The sequence below is a fragment of the Convolutriloba macropyga genome, chromosome 8 (assembly GCF_964194025.1).
Source record: "Convolutriloba macropyga chromosome 8, txConMacr16.3, whole genome shotgun sequence".
NCBI classification, from domain to species: Eukaryota; Metazoa; Xenacoelomorpha; order Acoela; family Convolutidae; genus Convolutriloba; species Convolutriloba macropyga.
Genome location: NC_134475.1, coordinates 40169793 through 40183203, shown reverse-complemented (window position 1 = coordinate 40183203; position 13411 = coordinate 40169793). Strand labels below are relative to the sequence as shown.

General features: G+C 32.9%; 1 protein-coding gene across 2 annotated transcripts in view; it reads right to left on the bottom strand.

Moving 5' to 3' along the window:
* LOC142344115 (uncharacterized) overlaps nucleotides 1–5981 on the bottom strand; it is a 76857-nt gene extending 70876 nt beyond the window's left edge. The window contains exon 1 of one of the 2 annotated variants that reach the window (XM_075395614.1): nucleotides 5227–5981. The gene's annotated coding sequence lies outside the window, so the exon portion shown is untranslated. Of the gene's footprint in view, nucleotides 1–2753; nucleotides 3141–5226 lie in introns of those variants that run through there. The other variant, XM_075395615.1, reaches the window with a different exon arrangement.
* Between the last annotated feature and the right edge of the window lie 7430 nt (nucleotides 5982–13411).

Here is a 13411-nt window from a genome sequence, read left to right as displayed (position 1 = left end):
AATCAGAAAATCAAAAGAGACAAGAGAAAAAAAACAAACGTAGCCCAACAAACCACGTTAAAGTGTTTTAAAAATGCCGACAATTTTTTAGGTGCGGGGGGAACTAGGTGGGGTGGGTGGATAAGTTGGGAGATCGGTTGTGCCGGGGTAGTTGGGGGGGTAGGCGGGGGTAGTTAGGTGAAGGGAGGGGGTAGTTTGGAGGTAGGGGTCGGTTGGGGGGATAGTAGGTGGTGGTGGGGGGGGGGGGTATGTAGGTGGTTGGGTGGGTAGATAGGTTGGGGAGGTGGGTAGTGCTGGTGTAGTTGGGGATAGCTAGGTGAAGGGGGGTAGGGGTAGGTGGGGGTAAGTTTTTTTTGGGGGGGAGGTGGGTTAAGGGGGCGTCGGGGGGGGGGGGGGGTAGGTAGGTGTTTGGACGGGTGGGGTAGGTAGGTGTTGGGGTGTAGACAGGTGGTGGTGGGGGGGATTGTGCGGTGTAGTTTAGATAATTAGGGGTGACTTATATAGGGAACAAAAAATCTCAAAAGGACCTTTTCACCTTGAACATTACCAGCAGTTCCTAATTACTATATATTACAAACGAAGCTACTGTTAAAGTCCAATGTTCGAAGTCAACAATCAAAAACGGAGGTAAATGCTCGAACAGAAAGAAGTCAAAATTCAAGTCATGAACAAACTTGCTTTCTGCTTTAAAAAACCTGTAGAATCTCAATACTCCTCTTCGAGTGGTAAAAACCTTTAGAATATCAATACTCCTCTTCGAGTCGTAAAAACATACTACATTTGAAATGATGGGGTTATTAGTTTTAAATTACAGAATTCAACAGAAAATAGGGTCATAATGATTTCCACTTCCTGACTCCAAATTAAGAATTAGCTTCAAAAGAACTTTTTTTCCAAAATATTTTTCAAAAGAAAGGTTTCATCGCTCATTTTTTGGTTTTTTGGTAGTTTTCTAATTTTTCTTATCTTACCTGGCACCTGAAAAAAAAACAACACCTGCATCTGCTGATGAAAAAGATAGAAATGATTTTTTTTTTACAAAATTGAAACATTTTTAAGTGCAAAAATATGTCCATAACTTTTTGAGTGACTTCTTGCAACAAAAAATAAATCAAACGTCTGTTAAAGCAGTATTTGAAACGAAAATTAAGCTTTGATTTCTTTAACTTAAACAATTTTTTTTAAAATATGGTTTTTTTTAGGTTCATAATAGGCGCAATAGTGCTGTTTTCTCTTTTATAAAAATATATTGCTATTCTTTTGCAAGTTTTTAGAACCTAACTAATCCCTTTAGATGGCTTCAAAGAAACTTAATTTCAATTTTATGCCTAAAAAATTCTTACAAATTTGAAAACATTCTTATTATTTTAAATACGTTCTCTATAATTAATTTTATTAAATTAAATTGTATGATCGCCAATAGGTTAGCATAATTATTGCTTAGCTTTATTTTTAGGAAATAAACGGAATTTTGTCAGCGTGTCACAAAATTTGACCTCAAAAGTTTTTACGCTGCTTTTTCTAGTTAGGCTTTCATAAAATCCTCTCCAGCAGTTACATTCCTTTTAGATGCAAAATGAGTTATTTTGCAGTTTTTTAATCTGGCCAAAATTTGAAAATAGTGCTGAACATATCACTCATATTTTTCTCGATTTTATCAATAATCTGTTTTCTGTCGGGTAGCAATTGCAAAATGAGCAAAAATTAATTGAAGGCTAAAGCACATCTATCTGTGGCTTACGTCATAATTGTTTGAATAAGCAGATTTTACTCTTGATTATGAAATCTAACATGACGGGGATTGGAACTTGACTTGCGAATGCAAATTACAAAACCTTCTTTTTTCATTTATGTTAATAATTTTAACAATGGCCCCCTAAAGAAATAGCAGCTAATTGATGAACAACAAAATAGAGCCTAAACCGAAATGAAGTAAATTTCAATTTAATTCACAATAGTGTAATTTTAAGGGGGGAATGTATATAACGCGTTCTCAGAAAAGATTCTGTAATCACTATAATCATAACGAAAAAAGTTACATGAACAAAAATTTTTTCAAAGAAATGCAAAAATGTCTACATAGTGGATGATGAAAATTCTATTAATAATGACGGATAATGTATGAAATGAGTTATGTGTTTCTTTATGTAGCGACTATATGAGTTTGAATGGGAATTACACAACACATCACCTTCTAATAGTTGTAAACAGTCAAAATAAAACTGAAGTGAAGACTTTTTCTACCTTTGGAAATTTGTTTGGATATGGTCTGTGTATTAATTCTTTTATTATTCACTTGATTGCTGCCCGGGAAACATTAATGTGGGATAGGTCTTTCTTTGATTCAGAGAGTAGAAACAAAATACATCGTTACTAGTAAGGAACTATACAAACATGTGTTATTGAAAATGCTATTTCACATAATCTAGACAATATATACTAACATTATACGGGCATGCTTCACCATTGCATAATAATTCTTTTACTTTCCTATTCCCTACTTTTGTTTGAGCTATAATGGTTTCAGTTTTGAGTATTTATTTATTATAGACAACTTTTCTTCGCCTTTTGGGTGCAACTTTTGTTAAACTTAATTCTGAACTGTTATTTTTTAAAACAATTGCAATAGGTTTTACACTTTTGCAAAATCTATTCAAAACACAAATGAAAAATTTCCCATCTAAGACAAAAACTCAGGACAAAAATTGCAAAGATACTCTTTGCACTAAGAAATAAGCACACATTTCACGTACCTTTATATTGTAAATTTTTCAATGATAAACAGACAAATTTCAATAACTGTTGTGGCTATACACGTGAATAGAAAACTTTATCATTACCATTCAAGTTAAGGAGAGAAATAACAGAAGATTCTGACATTTTACGCACTCTGTTTTTCTTTATCAGTCAGTTGAAATTAACTGCCATAAATGGGCCGTGAAATATTCCAGTGTGATCAAAAAGATGCCGCCTGTACGAGTAGAAAAAGTTTCAAAAGTTAATACAAAATACGGAACAATTTTACCCCAATTTCCTGATGGAAATCTATAAATGAATGCAAAAATCAGAAAGAGGATATAAAATTTGTGGGTTTACAACAAATAATTCACACGTCATTAAATGTCACATAACCCAAATAAATATTTGTTAGAATTGATGGAACAATTGCTTGCATGAAATAAAAGTAAAAACAAATAACCTCGATAAATTGCGAACCACCAACTTAGCCCCAGTAGAAAATTTGCTCTTATTAGCGACCATTTTATGCCAATATAATGCACAAGAGGCCTGTGTTTTTTTATTGGGGGGGGGGGGGTTGAGTCCTTTGATGGAACTGTAATTAGACTGAATATTTTTTGTTAAATGTAATTCTCTCATAAAAAATTCAGAGTATTCACATGCTGAACTTTTCTTCTAAGTGGTTTTTTTTCCAGATTGATATTACTTTCTGCGAAGTTATGCCAGAGAAAAAATACAGTTCAGAAAAAAATTCAGAAAAAAATTAAAAATGAGAGAATGTAGGCTGTCAAAATTAGGACAGCCTACTTTCTCTCATTTTTTTCTGAAATTTTTTCTGAACTGCATTTTTTCTCTGGCATAACTTCGCAGAAAGTAATTCCAATCTGAAAAAAAACACTTAGAAGAAAAGTTCAGCATGTGAATCATGAAACTTGACACAATAAAAAACAGAATAAAAATTACTATGATTTATCGGTGAACAAAATTGTCCGTCAGTCTGGGCAAGTCAATGGCTTTAAAACCACTGAATTTTGCATAACAATTGCTTCACTTTTAACAGCGCCAATTTGTTGCGTTTTGGTGTTATAGGCAAACTGGTGCCAATCCACTGCTTTTGTGAAATTTAGAGGAAAAAAGAAAATTCTTTCGCAACTCGTGGGACTATACAAACATTCCAAACAATTTATTCTAAAACTTAATATTACGATACTTTCAGCTCAACAATCAGGAACAAAAATTCAATTAAAAGATCTGAGAAAACTTACCTTATTAATTTCTAAGAAATAAATGGAAAAAAATATTTGTTTGTGAAGTTTTTTTTGTACTAAACTCTGAAGTATAATTTTATCTATCTGAAAAAATGTAAGATTCAATGGACTTCGGATGATCAGATGAACAACAACAGCTATCTCATGGTATAAAAAAACATTTTAACAAATTAATTAAATATGTTGCGTTAAAATGAGGAAATGTGAGAAGATGGGTAAAAACCAGAGATTCACTAATTTCATTTTGTTTTCATCCACTATATACTCAGGAGTTCTATCGCACAAAACTACAGATAAAAGCTTTCAAAAAAATTCAGAACAAATTTTATTCTCAAAAGGCTGCGATTAATTCCCCAACCAACAACAGTCTTGTGCCAGATTTGTGCATATCTGGAAATATTGTGCCAAAAAGAACTTGATTGCAAGCGTTTTTTTTTAAACGCTACCAACACTAGCATCATTGAAGCAAGCTGATTAGCCTGGCTCTCTGACGACCAAACACAGCACCACCAACATCATATTTTCAATATTAACTGAAGGCGGAACACCGCACAGATTGAGATGTCAGCTTTTTTCAGCGTTGCTAATTGAATAAGAAACACCGATTACGCTTAAATTTTGGATGAAAGAAGTTGAATGCGTTGAAATCCACTGAATGCGTTGGTTTTTTTTGTTTCAGGCCATTCTAATTTGACCTAAATGTTCCAACTGAATATGGGCTGAAAAAACTCAAATTTCCTTAACGCATAATCAGAAAAAGGTTTGTATAGCTTTAGTGCATTTCAGTGCTATTGATAGTACTTATTGCAGATAATTTCTTTATTTTAAAGCAACTTATTTTTTAATAGTTCGAGGAAACAAAAAAAATTGGTACAGTTTTTGAAATAGAATTGTATCCAGACTGCTTTTTAGACTCACCTCAGCGCAAATTGTTTGAAAAAATGATAATATCAACAATAACTCTTAAGTTCATAAATTTTGGTTTGAAGCTCGCTAAAAACAATTGTAACGTTGTGGAATTGTGTACAAAGAAGGGGTTTGAGGTAACATTAGGGACCTTACTTAGAGAAACAGATATGTTCTTCATTATTATTTATTACCAAGTAAAAAAGTTAAATTTCAATTTCATGTTTTAGCTTCTAGTATCAAAAATTGCATATAAAAGCCTATTTTTACGCTGCATAATTCTGCAAACGGTGAAAAGCGAAAAGTTACTTACGCGCATTAGTTATTCCCCCATTTACGGCTGGAAAGATAAATTAAGCTCAAATCGGCAATTTTTTAAATATCGCTCCTGAGAAAAAACCTGGATAAAATAAGAGAAAATTTACCTCTCCGTTTTATAGATTGGGTCGCAAATATCGGGGACGAAATTAAACTGACGTCGATTGTTAACAATGGAAAAGTATTCACATGTGAACAAAAGGCGGATCAAATCTTTTCACTTATTCACTCTTTAGAGGGCTTTCAAAGGGGCGGGTTGAGGCTTAGAAATATCGCAGTGCTTGTGTTCAGTGGAGGAAAACATTAATTTTATCTACCCTCTCTACAGGAGAATTGAAAAACAGCCGTTTCCTTGGGATAGAGGGTGGAAAAGGGAGAAAGTATATAGTATAGTGAATTATACATTAGGCTACTTTGCCATTTTTGGAGAGGTTTTACGCTTTCCAATCATAAAGGGACAATAACTGTCATCCAATATTCAATAACTAATTTTTAAACCACCGCAGTTCCCCATTAACAAACTAAATAGCCTATTCAAAGTAGATTTTTTTCTGTTTTTGGTTCCGATTCTTTCGCACCCATATTTTCCAGACTATTAAGAAGTGCAATGAAACAAAAAGTTTGAGTATATAGTATAGATAAAATGAGTAAAGAATAAATTTTATCGCTTTTCGATTTGATTATATACACAAATAGAGACATAGCCCAAAAGGGTTCGTTGTCTGATGAAAGTTGCGCCCCGGGTATGCCGCTCTATGCTGAACCATTAACAAAAATACCCCCTCCCCTCCCCCACATCCCCTTTACGCCCCTAAGTACGACCTCCCCCTTAACACCCCTAATATCACGTGCAAGTTAACGACCTTGTATCATTATATCATTTTTGGAAGCTTTATGATTTCTAAAATTCCATTATGACGTCAATGTTTCCGAATCGAGGCCGACTTTAATATCAAAACACCAACAAAGAATTATATAGTTGATTTAGAGCAGAGATCTTATAAAACGAAAACAATTTTGCCTGTAATAGCCAAATGTGCTCCAGGATTTTTCAGGTCAAGGTGTGCGCGTTAAACGCACAGTTTTCAGCCTATGAAACGGAGAGTTAGGCGTAAAGCCCATTTCTCTGTCAATGGTAGAACTCGTAAGTCCTCGAATGACTACACCAAACAGTTTTTTTCAGGTCCTTGCTACTACCAAACACCAATGGAAGATTAACAAACTTAAAACCAATTTTGTCAGTCAAACCGCAATAATCGAAAATTTAAGAAGCAAAACAATAACTGAAAATTAAGAAAATATTACGTAGAGTTTCAAATATCGTTTTTCCAAAACTGAGTTTATATCAAGGCAAAGACGTCGCTGATTCATTGTCTTCCTTCACAAGCCGTCACCAGGAAAATAGTTTTTCGAAGTCAATGACAAAACTACCAAACCATAAATCAGCTAAACCGGGGTATTCAAATTCATGTTAGTTAAAGGATATTTTTCGACAATTGGAACTCCCTTGCTGTTTGCAATAACCGAGTGCATCATTGAAAGCGTTTTTGCCGATCTCGTAAAAGAAGTTTTTGTTTTTCCCGTGTAAAAAATGTGCGAAAGATTATAGCTATAAATCATTTAGCTCCAACAACACTAACACAATTTTTGGATGCAACTGACTTCTGGAGCTATGGCCATCTGTTGGACCAAATGCCACAGCAATTAGTTAGTAGAATTAAAAACAATAAAACGGGAAACAGTTGGGTTTTCGAAAACAAAATCATGTCTCGATACGGTCATCTCTCTAACTGAACAAATCACCGTGGTTGAAAAACAAAAACCTGAAACAATTTCTTAAGACTCAGGAAACTCGATATGAGGAAAATGTCGAAAAATGTAGCTTCGGGAAACGTGAAATGAATCTTTTTTACTAATTTTTTGCAACCCACGACAGTGTGTTGAAAGTGGGCTAATAACGATTAAATCGGCTGTCAGAACTCATTGTGTTGAAGAGGAAACTGTTTCGGTCCTCAAAATGTTGTACTGTAAAATAATGATTTCAAAAAGACAATAGGAGAAAGCTCGATAGTTTTGCATTATGTAGGTCATACAGCAAATGTATGTCAGGCCACCAAGACTACTCAATCGCAAACAATTGCTGAAAACGTTTGAGAGAAAACTGATCAATATTTTACACGCAAGAATTTGACTTGAAATGATGAAAACAAAGAAATAAATATTTTCAGTGAAAAAAATCAGCAAATGTATTATGCATCCAGTTTAATGATCACTCTGTAGAACAAAAAAAAACTATGGAAGATATTTAAACTTAATTCTTGATAACTAATTGACCTGCGAAAAACTGCTTATAAAACTTAGTACTAAGATTGCATGTACAATCAAATCACCATTTGGTACGTCACTAAATTATTTCGAAAACTTAAAAAAAAATCATCATTTTGTTTTTTCCCAAATTTTACCCTGGCAAGTGTTAGAAAAACAGCCAGCAAATCAATCTGGGCATATAAAATTGCCTTCAAAAACAAATAAAATTGTTTCTAAAACAAAAAATCTTCCCGCGGAAATAAAAATAACCACGAATGCAGAAAACAAAACGTTACATACGATTCGACATCTGACTTAATCTGCACTAATGCAAGTTTACGGGGAAAAAAGCAGATGAAGGCTTAGAAGACATAAAAAATGGCAGTGGACAACAAATTTACCGCATATAGAATTCTTAAATAGAGTTTTTGCAGAGCTCAATCAACCAAATTTTTATTGCTTTTGGTTAAAAAAATTACTGATGTATTGCATTGCTGGATTTAAATTTTGTCAGCATGTAACCTTAATCGATTTGTCACTTTACTTTACAAATACGTATGAACAACAAATACTACAAGTAGTGTGTAAACATTGCAAAAAAGAGATATTAAAAAGAAAGAATCAGATATTATTGACAATTTTCTTGTTATCTGTTTTGCAAAGAGAGCCTCCTCGCACATCAATAAAGAGCCAGAAGCTTCGTCTTAGTCTTCAACAAAAAAACTTTAAAATTTTATTTATAGAAAAAAAACAAGTTTTCAAGTTCAAGAAAAAACAATTTCTTTGAAAAAAATTCTTCAAATTTATAGAGGTAATTGCTCAACTTTGATCAATATTTACCAAATAAGTTCTTTCAGTGCTTTGCAATCTTAATGAGTCCACAAATTTCTACTGCCTTCAAAAAACCAAAAAGTTTTACACCATAGGTTAAAAAACCTTTTTTTCCAATTGCATCAAAAGAACTTAATTCATTCATTATCACCCTGAACATATAAATACTCGAATTAAAATTATTTCTTCTGCTATAAACAGATAATTATTATACCAAAAATTACACAGATAACATTTCATAAGAAAAACTTCTAACAATTTCCAATTGCCGAAAAAGGCCGAGTATTCATGATGAATTCCTATACCTTGGTTGCTCTATAACATTATTTTTAGGAACATAGAAAAACAAACCTTTCTTATCTTGAGCTAAGTTTTGGGAAAAATAATTTATTTTTCTTTTCTGTTTCACACTATTCGCCAAAATTGACATTAGATGTTTCATTGAACTTTCATTGAAAATTGAATTTTTAAAACCTCTGCCAAAATATAATCTTTCCAGTAATTTTTGAACAAAAAGTTTCTAAAAAACGATTGTACAGTAGGAATCGTTTAAGTTACAATTATTTATTTTTGAAATCTTTAGAAGATAGTTTTGGCAGTTTTAGTGAAACGAAAACTCTCCTGCAACATTTATCTAAACGCACAGTGAAAATTTGGTCTAGATCAAACTTCATTTCATTCCTTTAGTAGAGTTCTGAACAAAAATACACATCTTAATTGCTGCCTATATATTGAATCGAAGTCAAAACTTGAGTTGCAATTGACAAAACGGATTTCACACAACAAAGTGTTTGACTCTAACCAGCTTAAGATGTTAACACGTTCACTTCAAAAATTGGGCTTTGATGATAAGATCTATTTACTGGAAGTTGCCCTAAACTTTCCTGTTCCTACTTACTCTCAACAAGAACACTAAGCATTATCACAGAGCACACGAAAATGAAAAATAGCAAAAAACAGTATAGAAAAACGTTCGAAAATAAAAAACAAACAGAAATCTAATTTTTCTCTCCGACGACGAAATAGAAAGAATTATCATTTCATCTTCCATAAATCCTCAACTGGATAGAAATTAGGATTCTTTTGTTTGATATCATTTTTCTATCAGTTGAAGAAAGAAAATTATTGGTAACTTTTTTTTACCTTTAATCACATTTTCTTACTGTAGGTTCCTCTCATCTTTAGATTGTTGTGGAAAGTCTAATGTGTATTGTCCTCTACAATATGACATGGCAATGAAAAAATTAAAGCCTCATAGTTTTGAAAATGAAAAATTTCAGAAAAATTAGTTTGCTTGTCAAGAGATATGAAAATTGAAAATTATATGCCACGCTCAGATCAGTGTTGCACAAGCCCCATTGTTCCAACAACTCATCTATTTACCTACAAACAAAGTTAGGGTCACGAAAACTCATACTTTATGTCTTTTTCATTAAACACTGCTAAAACAAAAACACGCCCTCTTCAAAAATTGGCACACTTCACAAAAAATGTGCACAACTCATAATAGCACTCTTTTTCAATTTTTTCCAGTCCTGAAGTATAGAGACTATTTTACTAGACTTGAACGAATTACGCTTCAAAAAAATTGCCAGGATTTCAAGTCATTATATTACGACGATAGAATGGCTAAGGAAGGACGTAATCATAATTTGATTCTCTACCTACACTTTTGAAATTCAACTCAACAATATCTACACGGTACTTTATCACTGTGAGACGCATTTAAGTGGGCTACCGTAGACGCAGATTTCGTTATTTTTTTGAGAAAAAACAAGGGGTTTAAATTCTCTATTAGCTCCGACTATAATCAATATTTGCCAAAATAAAATTTTTCAGTGCTTTCCAATCTTAATGAGTTGGCAGAACCCAGTTTAAATTGAACGTTTGATTTCTTAACAAAGAAGTTGAAAACCAGTCGACAATATTTTACTGCATTCAATAAGCCACAAAGTTTTACAACATAGGTTAAAAAACATTAATTTTTCTGATTGCATCAACAGAAATTAATCCATTGATTATCACTCTGAACATATTAAAACTCAAATTAATTTTATTTCATCTGCTATAAACAGACATATAATTTTTATACCAAAAATTCCACAGATGATAATTCATAAGTGAAACTTCTAACAATTTGCAATTGCCAAATAAATCGAGTATTCTTGATTAATTCCTATACATTGATTGCTCTATAGTATTATCTTTTATAAAAATAGAAAAACAAACATTCTTATCTCGAGCTAAGTTTTGGGGAAAAAACTTATTTTTCTTTTTTTTACAATATTCGCCTAAATTGACACTAGATTTTTCATTTAGTTTTCATTGAAAATTCGATTTTAAAAACCTCTACCAAAACAGTCTTTGCAGTAATTTTTGAACAAAAATTTTCTAAAAAAAAGATTGTATAGTAGGAATCGTATAAGTTACAACTATTTATATTTGGAACCTTTAGAAGATAGTTTTGACAGTTTTAACGAAACGAAAACTTTCGTCCAACATTTATCTCAGCGCATGGTGAAAATTTGATCTGGACCAAATTTCATTTCATTTCTTTAGTAGAGCTCTGTAAAAAAATTTATGTGTTTGACTACAACAACCTTAGGATGTTAACACTTCACTTCAAAATTGGGCTGTGATGATAAGATCTGCCTACTGAAAGTTGCCCTAAACTTCCCTGTTCCTAATTATTCTGAAAAAGAACACTAAGCAATATCACACAGCACACGAAAATGAAAAATAGCAAAAAACGGTGTCGGAAAACGTTCCAAAATAAAAAACAAACAGAAGTCTAATTTTTCTCTCCGACGACGAAATAGAAAGAATTATCATTTCCTTTTATATCATTTTTCTATCAGTTGAAGAAAAAAAATTATTGGTAACTTTTTTTTACCTTTAGTCACATTTTCTGACTGTAGGTTCCTTTTATCTTTAGATTGTTGTGGAACATCTAATGTGTATTGTCCTCTACAATATGACTTGGCCATGAAAATATTTCAGCCTCATAGTTTTGAAAATGAGGAACTTCAGAAAAATTATGATGACGAGGAAAACGACATAATATCGTCAATAAGATTCTGGTTTCACTTCTCGTTGGTTTGAAAAACACATTCAAAACTACAGGTTTCTTATAGTTGGAAAAGTTTTTGGGTTCAAAAGATTTTTTTCAAACTCTTTATTTTTGCATTTTTTGTTTGCTTGTCGAGAGATATGATTGAAAACTATATGCCACGCTCAGATCAGTGTTGCACAAGCCCCATTGTTACAACAACTCTTCCGTTTTCCTACAAACAAGGGTAGGGTCCATCTTGATAACTCATATTTTATGTCTTTTTTATTAAACCCTGCTGAAATAAAAACACGCCCTCATTAAAAATCGGCACCCTTCACAAAATAAAGCTCATGATATCACTCCTTTTTAATTTTTTCCTGTCCTAAGTATAGAGACTATTTCAATAAACACGAACTAATGGCGTTTCAAAAATGTTGCCAGGAATTCAAGTCATTATATTACGAAGATAGAATGGTTAAAAGAAGAGAAGGACGTTATCATAATTTGATTCTCTACCTACACTTTTGAAATTCGACTCAACACTATCTACACGGTACGTTATCACTTCGAGACGCATTTAAGTGGGCTACCGTAGAGGCAGATTTAATTTTGTTCTTTTCCTTGATAAAAAAAACCAGGAGTTTAAATTCTGTCTTAGCTCGGTTTTGGAGTTTCCCAGGGTTTGTTGCACAATACAAGGCCCCTTTGATCAGACTACACCTGTCGGCGACTCACCTTGGTCTGATCAGAGCGCGACTTGGGTTCTTGGATGTGTATCATGGGGGGTTTTTCACAATTAATAGACAGCTTCAAGGTTAAGTTTGAAATAAAATCAAGGTATATAGATGTTTTTCAAAAGGGGGAAGGCAGAAAGGTGTCTTTTGAACTAAATTGTAGACCTCATAAATGGTAAAATTCTGTAATAAGATGTTAAACGGTTAAAATATATAAACCATTTACGTGGCCGCTACCTTGATAAATGAAGAAATTCCATTTATACAAAATGTCCAGTACAGCAGATTGAGTTAACATCAAAGAATATTTATTCCTGAAAGCAAACGTCATTTGCCCAACGAGGGTTTTAGAAAAAGAAAAGAGGATTGATGTTTTGAAGTGACGCACTTGCAAAATAAAAGTAAAAATACCGAAAGGAGGGAAAGAAAGAAAGCACTTGAAAAAATAAAAGCTGACTAGCAATGCTTCAATCTAAAGACGCATAAGAATTATTAGTGATGACATTTAAATATCAAATGTGAACGAAGTGATGTAAACGGGTTCTCAAAATTCTAAATCTTTAAGTTAAGCTGTAAAATCATGAAAGGCTGGCATGATTCCAAAATAGTTTGCTGTAACTATGCAATTACAGAGCGTTCTTTTAAAATCGGACAAGTAGATTAATATATTGAAGCAAAAAACACCAACTTTTTAAAAAGTTTTTCAAAGCAACATTTAAGCTTTTTAGATTGATTTGTAGCATTGAGCACCTCTGCAACTGTTAGCAGAGATCTTTCTTTAAACTTGGGCTCATAGGAACATTAAAATCGTTTTAACTAGACACATTAGCTCATAGTTCTCCAGATTACGGGATCTGTTGTTGGCTATATAATGCAATGCCAGAATACACAAGGTGCCGAAACATCCAAAATAACTCATTTGATCCTTATGTTCAACGAATAGACAAATAACAAAATATTAAATGGCATTGAATAGTATTTCAAGCACGTTTTACCACATCATTATACCAACTAGGTTGACTTGATATCTTGTTCAATTATGATAGTGTCTTTTCAGCGTCACAAAAAAATGACTGCTTTGAGGCATTCTTCCTAACTCTTTCCACAGGTAGTGAGGATATATACTACAATGCACTGTTTCTTAGAGATGTAAAGTTAGAAAGAGCAAAACAGCGCACAGAATTTGAAATGAGAACTCTGTTACTTCGTTTATTGAAACACAAAGACTGTTTAAAAAAGACAAAACTACTAAAGAG